The following is a 13,217-nucleotide window of genomic DNA, read 5'->3' as shown; positions in this document are numbered from 1 at the left end:
TATTATAAAAGAAAAATTAAAATGAAAAAAACTTACGTAGTTTTTTTCCTGTTCTTCCTTTCCTCTCGCGTGTATTTGTTCTTTACTATTCATTTTCCGAGTCCGACGACGGTGAGCGACACCACCGGTATCAAAAGAAGCGTATTGACGAGACGAGTATAACCCAACTTGAATCACGTCGATCGGAGTTGTGGTTAGGGAGATATCGGAGTTTGAAGTTCCGAATTCCTCGGATTTCTTTTGGTCGATCCGGCCGATTCCGGCAACGGTTTGACGTGTTTCAGGTACCTATGAGTTTATCTCATCGAGTTCTTCAATTTGATATAAGATTTGACAGGTTTGGGTGGTCGGATCGCCGGCGATGGGGTTAAATGGGTTTCCGGCGAGTTGACCGAGTCAGGCCGAGTTGACTCGGTTGACCGGCGAGTTGACTCGGCTGGGTACTATTTGACCCGATTTGACCCGGTCGGGTACTATTTGACCCGGTTCGGTACTATTTGACCCGGTTACTATTTGACTATTGACTTTGACTCGGTTACTATTTATACGTTGACTTTGACCAGTACTATTTGGCCGTTGACCATAGTTGACCGACCGTATTTTTACAGTATTTACATATATCGTGTTTTTCGGTGTAGACGGTGGTCACGGTTGAGATTCGGAGCGGGTTAACTTTTGGAGTTAGGGGTTGTCTGGGACGCGTGCTTGGTTTTAGCACTCTGATTTCCAGGTAGGGGTTTCCTTACTCTTGCATGTGACCTATTTTGCATGTTGATTTATATTCCTTGTTATATATATCACTGTTGGTATGTTTTCTGAGAGTGAGGTGATTGGAGGTGTTGGATGTGGATGTGGATATGGATGTGGATGTGGATGTGGATTGTGGGCCCATATAGGCGCCCAAATGATCAGATATGGATTTCTGATGGATGATATATATACATATACAAACCGGATATATACCGGTGGACCGTCTGAGATGGGGTGCATCACAGGGGACGCCCTCTGGTGTAGGCTATGCTATCGGGATACCCGATCCTCATCCAGTTTCGGTGTGGACCTGGATTGGGAGACACCCTACGGGGATTAGGGTGGGTCCAGGGGTGTGATGGATTGTTGGAGATTGATGTGGTGATTACAGTGTTGGATAGCCTTATCGGCTACCATTTCACTTGATTGGATTGGTGTATGGATTTCTGGAGACCAGTGTTGGTGGTTCCAGTGTTGCTTAGCCTTATCGGCTATTGTGCTATTTGGTTGACTTACTGATGGATGTATATTTCCTGTATTGCATACTATGCATTTCATTTCTTGATTTATCATTATTATTTATGGATATTGGCGTTTCCTCTCTACGCCCTACTGAGCTTTGTGGCTCACCCCTCTTCTTTATCCCCTTTCAGGTGAGTTGGATGTAGTTGATGGCGGTCAGCAGCGGGATGCGTGAGCTGGTGTGTAGCCTTGGGCTGACTCTTAGTGGGCGTGGGAACTTTTTGTATTGTATTTGTATATACTATACGGTTTGGTATCGGGTAGATATGTTTTATTATTTCGCTGTTGTATATGTACACAGGTGGATGTACTTGGTGGATAGTATGATGGTTATTATTATTATTATTATTATTATTATTATGTCTGTTGGGTTTAGTCGTAGATTTGGGATCTGGTTCGGGGGATGGGGTGTCCCCTGCCGGTCACGTGCCTGTGGTATAGGTATACTTCGGTATATCTTAGGAGAGAGGGGCGTGACAGTTTCTATGGATGATGATACTGATGTTTGCAAATTTGGTTATATATTAGTCCATTTTCAACTGTCATTACAGGGGCTAGTTAATGACCCATTATTTAAAGTACAAGGGCTTCATTGGCCAAAAAAATAATAACTTTGAAAACATTCAAACATAAGACATGTATTCTTTGTTGGCGTTTTATGGTCATAGACACGTGGCTGACGAGTCAGCAAATTACAAATTAATAACAAATATTTGAACTCATTAGTTAACAGCCACATTAGCATAAATTAACGTCAGTTAGCATCAGGGGCTAACGTGGTCCATTCTCAAAAGTAGAGGGGCTCAATTGAGTCGAAAAAAAGTAGAAGGGCTCAATAGAGCCATTTTGTAAAGTAGAGGGGCTTTTGTGATACTTACTGTTGACACTAAAAATATTATGGGCTAGGCCTAGTCCATGTACAGAGCTCATGGAGCAGCCTAACCATATGGTCCAAGGTGCAGCATATACGGGCCATATGGCCTATTAGGGTCCAATCACTTACAGCCCATATTGAGAAGGAGATGAAGCCCAATTGATGTGTATAAAAACCCAGGAAGAGTGGTGTTGGAAACGGTCCACTTAAAGTGGAAGAAGTTGTGGCAGTTACAATAAGGTGGTCCAGGTGACAGCTTATGAGAGAAATGAGGGAAGTTGTTGTGAGAAGGTGGTATTAACTTCCAACTTATAGAACATGGAGCAAATCAAGGTTAACTACAGTAAGATCATGGTTTATGGAGGGAGAATTTCGTGCAAGACATAAAGTATAAAAGCTGGTAGATAGACAGAGAAGGCACAAAAAAAAAATCAACAAATCAAACAAACTACTCAAGCCCAAAGGCATATTCATGCTTTTGAGCATTCTAACATTCTAATTACTTTCTAAATCCTTGTCAATTTTGAGCAAATATCATGTTGTTCATTCCAAATTAGTTTCAATGCCAACCATCATTGTGTAAAATGTTCTTGGTGTTTATTTATTCTTTTTCATTCCAATCTCAACAAATCGCACTTCAGTGGAGTTGGGGAACCTAGAACTATTGAGGTCCCAAGATAGTTCGTTCAATTGTCTAGATAGAAGTCTTATTTACATTTGGTGCATTTCATTCAAATTAGTGTAGGAAACTATAAGCCTTGACACACCTGCAATTCATCACCACCATGGGCCACTTTTTTCTGACAATAACCTTTTTTGGCACACCCGATAGGACTAGAGAAGAAGAAGTTGAATACTACCATGGCACCGCGCACTCGCTTGTCAGGAAAAGAACCAATCGCTAGGGAGAATCCGCAGGAGGAAAACCCACTGGTAGAGATGGAAGATGTTGCCAATGATGGTAGCACTGAAGAAAAACAATAGCTCATTGAACTACCAGCTGGCCTATCTGATGAAGCCGCCATTTTGTTTGAACATTTGGTTAAAACCTTCAAAAATCTGGAGGTACGTTCTAACCAAACAATTGAAGATGCCATGAAACAGGTTGAGCGAAAGTTGGAGCAGAAGTTTAAAGATATGACTATGGGGCGCAATTCCTATCACAGAAAGGAACAAACTACCAATGCACTCTCCATCTGGTAATGGTCAGAATTTCAGGCTTGTTGCATATGGAAATACTAATGCTATGAACAATCCAACTGTCTATGTAACCACTGAACTTGCTGGACCAGGAGGCATGTCGCTGTAGGGATGGGCGCTGCTCGTAAAGTTCAACCTTTTATACCACCACAAATACCACCTGTTGATCTGGACACTCTTAGACAGTTAGTTCAAGAGTTATATGGCCACGGTCTTAGACAGGTTGGTTGGCCAGAGTATCACAAACCCTATCTAGCTGTTGTGGAGAGGGAGAATCCTTACTCACGAGGATTTAGAGTACCTGCTTTCACTTTATTATCTGGAGAAGAAGGATTGTCCATCGTGGAGCATATCGATCGTTTCACTGTGCAATGTGGTGAATTGGCGAACTATGACAACTTTGACAACCTTCGTCTCAGGTTATTTCCAAACTCTTTGACGGGAGCTGCTTTTACTTTGTATTCCACCTTACCAAGAAATTCCATCAACACATGGTGGGAGATGGAACGGTAGTTTCATACTCAATTTTTTAGAGCTGAACCAGAAGTGTCTATAGCTGAGCTATCCAGATTGGTGTAAAAGGCAGGAGAAACCACTAATGCTTAAATTGCTCGTTTTAAGAGGTTGAGGAATAGATGCCGCATCTATCTACCAGAGTAAGAATTTGTCAAAATGGCCCAGCGAGGATTGGACATTAAATTGCGCAAGAAGTTCCAAGGTATGAAATTTTATGACTTTTATGAGATGGTAGCAAAGGTCGCGGAATATGAAGAATTACTAAAAGAAGAAAGTAGGAGAAAGAAATCTTCTATGAGAACTTACTACCAAGGGATGGAGATGGCTGCTACGGAGGTGATTTCAGAAAAGAAAGTGTGGGTTTGCCCTGCATTATCCAAACCAAAATCAACTGAGCCAGCAAAGAAACAACCCTTGGGTGGTAACATCAAGTATACTTTTGATGTGACCAAAACGGAGGAGATTTTTGACTTTCTATATTAGGAAAAGGTTGTTACGTTTCTAGTTGGACACAAAATACCATCTCAAGAAGATACAAAAGGGAAGGAGCGCTGCAAATATCATGACTTATGGTCTCATACCACCAACAATTGCTGGACTCTGAAGAACCTGATTCAGGAGAAAATAAACAAGGGTGTCCTGTGATTCCTTGATAAGGAGTCGATGTTGGTAGATGAAGATCCATTTCCTCCAGTGGTGACCACTATATATGCAATTGATGTAGATCTTCGTGACTACCTGGAGCTTAAAAGGAAACTGAAGAAGAAATCTCAGGTGTGGGAACCAAAAGCTCACAGTTCTCAAAATTCTCAGATCCACAAGGAGAAGAAGGGACAGAAACCACAGTATGTTCTACCACAAACCAGGACCATTATCAACAGATGACAGTTGGTGAAACATAAGAAGTTTCCAGCACCTCTAACTAGAACTCAGTTGAGGAGAAAGCAGAGGCAGTATGCTACCTATATGAGGAGTTACTAGAAACCTCCAGTGGTTCAACGTAGAAGCTGGACATGGGTACGCAAAGAAAAGAAGTAGGAGGATAACCATCAATTGAAAAGGGATCGACCACCTACAAAAGAGTTCATGGTGGGAGCAATTCAGGTACCATATGAATGTTTTGCCACTACTTTAGTTTTGTCAATTGCTTGGCAGGCTAAAAAGCACATAAAAGAAAATCAAATGCCAAAGCTTGACCAGCTAGGGGAAGGTGATAAACCTTTCAACTCAGTGATGGTGCAGATAGTGGATGAAGAAACCCCCAAAAGGGTTATTTTGGAGAAACCTTCAATCCAAATGTCACAACACATCAAGCCATTGTATGTAAGAGCACAGATGAATGACAGGCCGATTGATAGAGTCTTGGTGGACAACGGTTCTACAGTCAATACCATTCCACTATCAGTTCTCATGTTGCTGGGTAAGAAAGAGGATGATTTAATTCCAACTGACGAGACTATGACAGGTTTTATAGGAGAAGTTACTAAGGCAGTTGGTATACTGTCGGTGGAGCTGATTGTCCGGTAAAAATCTTCCATAACTGCCTCTTTTGTCATTGATAGTCAAACCAAATACCAAGCTTTATTGGGAAGGGATTGGATTCATTCCAATTGGTGTATCCCATCCTCACTGCATCAGCTTCTAGTGTGTTGGAGAGGAAATGACGTAGAAATAATTTGGGCAGACAACTAGCCATTCAAGACTACATCATATCAGGTGGAAGCTCGCTACTACCATGCCCAATATGGACCAATTCAGTTTGCAATCAAGAAAGAAGAGGTGCAAACAATTACAAGACAATTATTGCAAACAACGGCCATTGTTCCTTATAGGCTGAGGGGATCAGAGCCAATTATTGAAGAAGTTCCATGAGGTGGTCGAAAGACGAAGAGAAGATAGTGGCGGCTATAATAAATAAGATTGTAGTACAAGCTTCCATTGACAGAATTGTAATAGAAGAAATTAATGAAAAATAAATGATAGTAGAAGATGATGGTTGTTTAGCCACTAATAAAAAAGAGAAGTTGAATTGGAATAATTTGAAGATAGCACCGGCCAAATTAGATGATTTGAAGGCCGAAACCCAAGATCCTTTGGAAGAAGTGAACTTGGGGGGGCAAGAAGAGTCTAGAGTCACTTACATAAGTTCCACCTTGGATCCATCTATCAAGGTAAAACTAATAGCTTTACTTCACAAGTTTCGTGATTGTTTTGCTTGGGATTACCAGGAAATGCCAGGGTTGAATGGAAAGGTGTTAGAACACCGGTTTCCTATCAAGTCGGGATACAAACAATACCAGCAACCATCTAGATGAATGTCTTCAGAAGTGGAGTTACGTGTCAAAGAAGAAACACAAAAGTTGGTTAAGGCCGGCTTCATACGGCCAACCAGGTATGCTGAATGGCTATCCAATATTGTACCGGTAGTAAAGAAAAATGGCAAAATTCATATCTGTGTTGATTTTCGTGATTTAAACACTACTACACCTAAAGATGTGTATGTTATGCCAATTGTTGATATGCTGATAGATAGCGTGTCTCAAAGCGAGCTACTATCTATGATGGATGGTTATTCTGGATACAACCAGATATTTATTGCAGAAGATGTTTCAAAAATGACATTTAGATGTCCAGGAGCATTGGGTACCTACGAGTGGGTAATGATGTCATTTGACTTAAAGAATGTCGGAGCCACCTACCAACGAGCAATGAATGCTATTTTTCATGACATGATAGGTAGGAAACTGGAAGTTATATTGATGATATCATTGTCAAGTCAATCAAGGCCAATGACCACATGGTCGATCTCAAACTTGCATTTGAAAGGATAAGGCAGTACCAACTAAAGCTCATTCCTTTGAAATGCGCATTTGGAGTTAAAGCTGGAAACTTCTTGGGATTTTTGGTTCATCAGAGAGGCATGTAGGTTGACCAAAACAAAGCTAAAGCCATATGCCAAACTCAACCACCGAAGAACAAACAACAACTACAAAGTTTCCTTGGTCGGATTCTCATTTTCCTTTTTTGTGTTTTGATTAGTCATGTTTTTTACAAAAATAAATTTTTACTATTACTTGAGAAGAAACTTAAACCTAAGGCCTTGTGTTGATTCAAGTCCTAAGGAGTAGGTACCACCGAGCTAAGAGCTCCTTGGTTAAAAAATACGAGTTTAAAATGTGTTGGGTGCAAACTGTTAGCTCTTCATTGAAATACCTAGAGTAAAAATAGGGCTATTAAAAACCGAACCAAACAGTATTTTTTAATTTGGTTCGATTTATCTGTTTATGGTTCGGTTTCGGTTTGAAGTTTTGGATATATTTGGTTTTCGGTTTATGGTTCAGTTTGAAAATTATATTTTCGGTTTAAAATGGAAAACCGAAATTATTTTTGCATATATTTTTATTATATATATATATATATGTTATGTAGTTAATGTTAATATGTGATAATAATTACGTTTACTTAATTAGTGTAAAGTTAAACATTAAGTGTTTAATGCTTTATATATAATTACAATATAATTGGATACAGAAAATAATTTTCCAATTATATCAGTTTAAAGCAAAAACCGAAAACCAAAATTTACGGTTTGTCTAATCCGGTTTATATATGTTATTCGATCTGGTTTGGTTTGGCTAAATATGAAACCAAAAAATTTCGGTTTGATCAAAACCGAGCCGAACCCGGACCGAACCGAACCGAACCGAACCGAACCACTTCCACCCCTGAGTAAAATTGTAAAAATACATTGTCCTTTGATTCAATAATGTATCTGGCTTTGCCAAAGTACATAATAAATGGAGCTTTGGAAAAATAGAGTAGTTCAATCTAGTATTCTTATGTACAATTAGCATTGAAATTCTGGATAAACAGATAAAAAAGGAATAATAATTTTTCCCCTCCCATGTTTGGATAGATAAAAAATGAAAGGTAATAAAATTAGTTTAATTTACTAATTTATCCTTATTTTATGTTAAAGTATTATGTACAATGATATAATAGGTTTTTAACTTATAAATAACTTAATTAGTCATATATTTCCTCCAAATGACTCCATTTTGGGAAAATTAGTTTAATTTATTAATTTATCCGTATTTTTATGTTAAAGTGTTATGTACAAGGGTATAATAGGATTTTAATTTATAAATAACTTAATTAGTCATCTATTCCCTCCAAATGACTCTATTTTGGGAAGGAAGAATTTTGACAAAAATTTATTGAAATCTTCTCTCTAATTCCCTTAAAATCCATCCCTTTAATTCTTTATAAACTATCCAAATAAGGGAATTGGAAGAAAATTTTCTTTTCATTTCTCTTTCATTCCTCCCAAATCCCTCAATCCAAACAAACTCTTAATGTTAATGTTGAATCCATTGTTACTTGATTTTCCAGTTATATTATTCAATTTTGTTATATTTTGTGTTAACAAAATATCTTTGATTGCTTGCAGGGAAAGCAAATTAGAAAAAAGAAAAAGAAGATTCAGAGAGAAGATGGTAGAGGAAGAAGATGGGAAAACTAATGTCTAATGTTATTTAATAATTGTATTAAAAAGAAAACTATAGGAGTATTTAGTTACATTCAATTGATATATTTCAAATGTCTTACAGGTTAGGCTAATATATGACACGCACGCTACTACATAAAAAAACATTAATGTCACACAGTAAATTGACAATTTCTTATATTTCATGTTTACTAGTCACTTTTGCAGAGCATGAACGTCATAATATAATGCATGTGGTTGAATTGAGAATTTGAAATGCATTACGTGGTCATATTTGTGTTATGATTGTTTGACATAATTCAAGATATTGTCTTAAGTCTTAACATATATGCAATGCACAAATAGGGGCATTAGTTAGTAAAAAAAATTAAAGAGGGTGGGTAATTATTATTCATGACAATACATTACCATGAAGTTGAACAATCTAGTACACATATAAGTTGATCTCAAATTACACGGACACACAAGGTGTTCTGGCTTTTGATGCTCATTTGATGTGGGGCGAAAAACATTATTTTTTATTAGTCATGACATCCTGCTAGTACCAACCAGCTAAACCCTAATCTACCCTTCAAGTAATTAAAAAGAGAGTGCATTGCTATTACTGCTATCAATTCTTTTGTATGGTATTTTTCTCACTAATATCGATATCTATAGCGGTTATAAAATATCAACACCAATATTATATCGATCAATATACATACCACCCGATCGTATCCAAGAGTGTGACGAATTGGTAAATGTACCAATTACAGATAGTGGTACTAATCAATCAATATATCGACTAATAGTTTACCTACTCTATTGATAACGGGAATGATTTCATTATTGTAGTATCCGCAGTGATCAGTATGGCAATGGTTTTTCGTGTTCCATAAACATAATCGTTACCATACTAAGAGTCTTAAATTTATTATTATTCCATTGAATTAAGAAAATGATAATCCATTATAATTAACAACAACTTCTATGCATTGCATTAGAGATTTAAGAAGAGATTTAAGAAGAAGAATGAAGATGGAGAAGGAAGAAGTTAAGAAGATGAGAGAAAATATCTTATCTTTCATTCATGTAAAAGTGAGTTATAACAGCTACTAGCCTCTATATTTGTAATATAGACTCTTCAAAATGAACTGTACATTTTTTTTCCTTCTAAAAGGGTATGAAAATCCTTAACTTCATTGAAAGAGAGAAACCCCATACTACAATCACAATACAACCATCACACAAAATATTGCGCTCAACAATACCAAGAACAATAAACTTTGACGAGCACAACATTCCAACCTAGAATACAAAAAATAACGGTAAACCATGTTGAACAGAAGAAAAATCTCTAATAAACGCCTCTTGCCAAAAAGGAGGAGGAACCATTGACCAAAATAAGGGAGAATCATGAGAAAACGCCTCTTTAGCCAATAAGTGAGCACAATTATTTTAAGAGCGACTAACATGTTGAATTGTCCACCTCTCCAAAGACTACAATAGATGATTGACCTCCTAAATCATATTACTCCAACTTCTTAAGAAACCATAACCTCCATGTATTGCTTGGACTATGATAGCAGAGTCCCTTTTGAATTCAACCTACTTGTGCTCCAATAATGAAACAAGCTTAACTGCCTCCAATAAAGCTATGGTCTCAACATCATTCGGATGGAGATTGTTGGACCATGACCTCAATAAGGTAATAATAAACCTACCTTGATCAGCCCTGATTATACACCCTACCCCAATAGTGGAATTTTGAGTACTAATTGCAACATCCCAAATAGCTTTGACGTAGCCCATCTTAAGGGTAGACCAAATCGTAGAACTAGGACCATTGACATCCCGAGACTGATAATGACATCCATCAATAGTGGGTACTTCTCGTGCTTGGATATATGCTAGAACTGATTGCTTGACCATAGTGTATACTTGCATTGGATGAGTAAACACCCCTTCATGGATGAAAGAATTCCTCCAATGCCATAGTCCATGAAAAATGGTTGCATGAATGCCTAGATATGCTCATGACAACGCTGAATCATCGATTGCCATAATACAGGGAAAGATGAAAATGGGACCTGTAATTTTTGTAAAGCAGATAGACCACAACTAATGACATCCCTAGTAAGTAGTAACTGGACATTGCCATAATATATGAATAACATATTCCGACATAGTAAGACAGATAGGACACATATATTCGTTCAAGATACCTCTGTTCATCAAGTTCAACTTTATAGGTAGTCCATCATGTAAAGCCCGCCAAAGGAAAATCTTCCTGGAGTCATGAATATCCATCTTCCATAAATGTTCCCATACGGAAAAATCCGATTGACTTGTAGAAGTCGAAGGAGTGGACTGAAACAATATCTCCATTGACTTATGATATCCATTCCTTACGGTGTACATACCATCTTGTGTTCCTGTCCAAAATAAACGATTTGGTAGAAAAGGAAGAGGGGCTGGTTGCTTGAGTATCATCTTTGCCTCCTCTAGTTGAAAAAGGCTATGCATCAAGGAAACATTCGACCAAGAAATATTGGGGTCACATAAATCATGCACACTACTCTAGGGTCGTAAACCAACTTCATATGTCACATCTGTAAAAAGAAAAGGATCTGATAGCTATTTATCTCCCTATATGCACACTATCTTACCATCCTGTAGCCTCCATCAAAGTCCCTCTTGAATGAGACTCTTAACAGATAAAAAACTCTACCACACATAGAATGATTGTACTCCACTGGTTGCTCCAAAATAATCTGTTTACTGGAAGTATTTGGCTTTAAATAGTTGTGTAACACCCCTCTTTTAAGGTGTCACATGGCACGGTAAATTGTACAAAAGTAAACTAAACTCATCAAAGCATATCAAACAACCAATTACCCAATCAATTTTCATTCAACCCAATGGTTCTCAAAAGAAATAAAAAAATCAATTTTCATTGAGTAAGAAAATTTTCAAAGCAAAATTGGGTAAGGTTGGTTGGCTAAAAAACAAAAATGCTTGTATTTAGGCATAAAAAGTGTATTAACGGTGAAAATATGTAAGGGTGGGCAAAAAAGATAAACAAACAAATCAAACAAGGCCTACTTTCATTTCTCCAAATCAACATGATCTGATAGGAATAGTATCCTAAAGGCCATTATTTTATGTAATATTCAAACTCAATTTATTTATTTGAATAAAATATATTTAGCATTTAAAATGAGAAAAGACATAATGACATCAGTGTCTTTTATTCTATATGATATATGAATTGGTGTGTAGAGTCTAAGCTTGCACACGGAAGATCAATTCATAAGTCCCTATCAAATATAAGTAAGCGATCATAGCTAAGACGGAATTGGATAAAACTATCGGCTTGGCTGTGGTATAGTATTTCAGTATACCTATCTTGGTTACGGAGAGTGGCAAAGCTCGAACTTACTATACTAGTACACTTGGAGTGTATTGATAAGGACTATATGTGAGTCAATTTTCCCAGTCTGACTATATTGAAAATTGTACACTCACACAGACGTTGTAGAATTGTTCATATTCTTAATTTATTAAAGATAATTAGTACATGTGCATTTAATGTACGAGACTTTGAATTACAAAGGGTGAGGTCTTTTTGTACAGGCCAACAACCACCAAGTAAGTTGGGTCACCGCATTAAATGTACGATGAAAAATAATCTGTTAATAAAATTCACGTCCAATTATGGATTGATGATACCCTCTTGAGAATGCTTATAGGATTTGAGATTGTGTCAAAACCCTGCAAGTGGATTTTAATTAATCCGACATATTCAAATAAGTTAAGCGGTAAGCTCAAGGAAATATTTAAAGTTGTCAATTAAATATTATATGTCAGTGACATATTTAATTGACGGGTATCTGTAACTTTACGTGAGGAATTTTATGAACAAGTATAACGGAAGGCTCAGATTTAATTTGAGATAAAACGGGAAGTGCAATTATAATATTTTAGTGGAATATATTATAATTTATGAATTATAATTATGTCAATGAGTTTGGCCTGATAATTAAATTCATAGGAAGCCCATGTTTTATTTTTCCTAGTTGACCCCACTATAGCCCAGAAGTCCAATACTAGAAGATACAGAAAAACCAAAATGGATCGGAATTAGGAGAGGGAGAGGCTTAGGGGCCGGCCCACCTAAGGAGAAAACCGTAGGTGTGGCCGACCCTATAAATACACACATAGTGTATGTTTTGTTGACAAAAGTTTTGAGACACTAGTTGACCTCTCTACTCTCTAATTGCTTCCACTAGTTTTGGTTTGTGTTCTTCAGGTTCTTGGAGAAAAGATACCACCCTCTCAATCCAAGTTTGGGAATTGGTGCATACGGTGGAAGATCCGTAGGTTTGAGCTTAGTATCAAACTCGCTGACTCCATCCTTCGTTCCTGATTATTAGATATCAAATCAGAGAGATCTCAAGATATATAATCTACTTGCAATTAATTGATATATGGTTTATGCTATGGTGATTAGTATTTGATAAGAAATTTTTGAAACTTGTCTAGCTATCGTTTATGTCTAGCTATCGTTTATGTCTATGAGGTCCTTATACACTTCTGCGAGTTGCATGTTTCCAACATGATCATCATAAGAAAATTTCATAAAGACCCAAATTTACAAAAACATATTCTTAGCAAGCAATCAAAACAAGGAATATGAGATACATTGCAAGAAAATATTAGTACGAAAGAAATTATGGAGTCAAATAAATCCCTCTCAAAAAGAATGAATGGCTCCAAATCTCATCGGGTATAAGTCTCCACAATTATGTATGTGATGAACAACACCATGCAATTTATCAACTTCACATGCAAGTTAATAATTCATGA

The 13,217-nt window shown here is 37.2% G+C and overlaps 1 pseudogene; it reads right to left on the bottom strand.

The window, feature by feature from the left end:
* Positions 1–10,481: 10,481 nt before the first annotated feature.
* LOC119998544 overlaps positions 10,482–13,217 on the bottom strand; it is a 199,807-nt pseudogene continuing 197,071 nt past the window's right edge.

Source organism: Tripterygium wilfordii, chromosome 5, assembly GCF_013401445.1.
Source record: "Tripterygium wilfordii isolate XIE 37 chromosome 5, ASM1340144v1, whole genome shotgun sequence".
In the NCBI taxonomy this organism is placed as follows: Eukaryota; Viridiplantae; Streptophyta; class Magnoliopsida; order Celastrales; family Celastraceae; genus Tripterygium; species Tripterygium wilfordii.
This window is presented reverse-complemented; position numbering and strand designations above follow the sequence as displayed.